Source organism: Haplochromis burtoni, unplaced genomic scaffold (genome assembly GCF_018398535.1).
Source record: "Haplochromis burtoni strain Fernald_Lab_line unplaced genomic scaffold, NCSU_Asbu1 Contig_472, whole genome shotgun sequence".
In the NCBI taxonomy this organism is placed as follows: domain Eukaryota; kingdom Metazoa; phylum Chordata; class Actinopteri; order Cichliformes; family Cichlidae; genus Haplochromis; species Haplochromis burtoni.
In genome coordinates, this window is record NW_024582833.1 from 347,840 (window position 1) to 350,628 (window position 2,789).

Sequence of the window (2,789 nt, forward strand, 5' to 3'; positions counted from 1 at the left end):
GCTGAGCTCATAGAAACGCTGCTTTCAGATGACCTGACACTTAAAATCGTCGCTCCCTTCATGCTCGCTCCTCTTCTGTAGAGCCAGCTAGATGCTGACCACAGCCTATGACACCTGCAGTCGTTCTGCTGTTGTGCCAATAATAATGATAATAATAATAATAATAGACTGACCCACTGTAACCCCTGACTGTGACACACGGTTTGTCCTGAGTCTCCTGACTCAGTGTTTATGGTTTGTGGCTAATTTATATTCTTTGGTTATTGTTATTCATGTTTTTGGTTTTCTGCTTGTGTTTATTCTTAGTCCTAGGATTTAGGCTTGTTTCTTTGCCTGTCCTGTGTTCCTCATCTAGTCGCTCTTGTCTCTTTGTCCCCTCTGTCTCCCCAGTCGGTCGTGTCTCAGTGTCTAGTCTGCGTCTTTGTAATCGTCTTGTCTCGTTAGTCCCAGCTCGTTGCTCCCTGGTGTATCTAAGCCCTGTGTTTCCACTGTTACTTTGCTCCTGGTTTTCTACTATTTCTGGTTTCCCCTGTTTAAGTTCTGAGCTTCTAGTTTGCTTCATTCTTCACGAGTTTGTGTTTCGAGCAGCAGCAACAGCATAATAAAGCTGTCTTTTTGAGTTTATCTTGTCCATGCTTACTGTCCGCCACAGTGCAGTACCATTTCTTCTTTCATCTCTTTTTATGTGACACCTGTGGTCATTCAGCCCATTAACAGGATTTCCTCTCAGGTGTTTCTGTTTAGGTTTAAATCAGTCTGATACTTAAAGGCTCACATGTATTAATAACCCCCCTCAAATGTGTCCAACATTTGTAAGAATGTAAGGAGCAGAAAGTACAGATATGTGTTTAGGAATGTACACAGAAAAACACCCATTCTGGCGTAGGCGTTGTTGTTGTCCAGGTGTGAGAGGACAGAGTGCAGTGCGATGGAGACTGCATCCTCTGTGCTCCTGTTCTGGCGGTATGCGAATTGGTGGGGGTCCAGGGTGGGGGGGAGACAGGATTTGAAGTGTGCTAGGACCAGCTGCTCTAAGCACTTAGTGATGATGGGGGTGAGTGCTACTGGGCGGTAGTCATTGAGGCTTGATGGGTTGGAGTTTTTGGGTATCGGGACGATGGAGGTGGATTTGAAGCAGGTCGGTACCACAGCGTGGGCCAAGGACAGGTCGAATATGTCTGTGAGCACTCCTGCAAGCTCCCCAGAGCACGCTCTGAGAACACGCCCGGGGATGCCATCAGGACCATGTGGCCATTGATCCTGCTCAGCACCGCTCCTACATCGGTGGGGGAGAGAGTCAGAGGTTGGTGGTCCGGCGTCACGTCTGCTTTGGTTGTGGTTGTGGGGTTCCCTCGCTCAAAACGAGCATAAAAGTTGTTGAGCTCGTTGAGGAAGGAGACATCAGAGGATGTGAGGGAGGGTTTGGTGGTCCTGTAGTCTGTGATGGTCTGGAGTTCTTGCCACATTGAGAAGTCTTCTTCTATCTTCTTTTTGTAATGGTGTTTTTGACACCCCTCTTTAGCTTCATGTTACCTGCTGCCAGTTAACATGACCACAGTTTGGTTGCACATGTAGAAGAAAAATAAAGAGCCGTTTTATTCTAGCTGCTAAATGTTCCTCCAGCTTTCTGTTCAGACGTTTTGCCATCAGATTCAAATTGTTGGATTTTGTTTATAGATTTTATTTTGCATCTCATCTTTTGGGGAATTTTTGCACCTTTCAAATAGAAAACATCTTCACTGTTTGTATTTAGACATTTATTTTCTGTTATTGCAGAGTAAATGCTTACTCAGACTTTTGATGATCTTCATTTGTTCCTCTGTGAGTTCTGGTCCAGTTCATATTCCTGACCTCTGACCTCCCATAATTCATGAAATCCTCCTCTTATACAACTTCAGCGCCTGACTCTGTCAGCTTGTTCTTCGGTTCGTTGTCTCCCAGCAGAGCGGCTCGCAGCTCGCGGCGCTCTCCTCGGGGAAACAACTCCTCGGCGGAGGTGAAGTTCTCGGGCTCAGCCGTCAGAAGATGAGTTTGAGGATAAAACAGATCAACTTTGATATTCTAATGAGGGCTTTTCTCCAGGATCTAAAGCAGGTCAGGATCAAAGACAAAAAGCGCTATATGCTAAACAGGATTGTGGATCCAGGCGGGGAGACATTAAACTTCTCTACAGGCCTGCTGTTTGTGCACAATTAACTGTTGTCAGGCAGATTTTACACGCCAGAATGAATTAGAGGAAAATGTCTGCAGCTAGTCTTTCACAATCAGTTTCATGAGAGGCTGTAAACATGATAAAGTCACTGCTAACAACACAACGTCAGCAGTTTTCAGTGATGCTTCCTTCAGGCTGCCTGTTGTTCAGAAACATGCTAATGTTGTACAAGAAATTCAATTTATTTAAATACATACAGAGAAAAACCAACATTCATAAGATAAGAAGCGGTTAATTCTTTTGTCATACACATGCTCAATGCAGCAAGAGAGGAATAAGATATACTATATACACAATAAGAATACTAATATACAGTAATATACAGCAGGATAGTGCAAATATAATATCAAATAACTCTAATGAAGTAACAAAATAACTATATCCCGTAATATATGACCCCCTATGAGCAAGCACTTTGGCAACAGTGGGAAGGAAAAACTCCCTTTTAACAGGAAGAAACCTCCAGCAGAACCAGGCTCAGGGAGGGGCGGGGCCATCTGCTGCAACCGGTTGGGGTGAGAGAAGGAAGACAGGATAAAGACATGCTGTGGAAGAGAGACAGAGGTTAATAACAGAT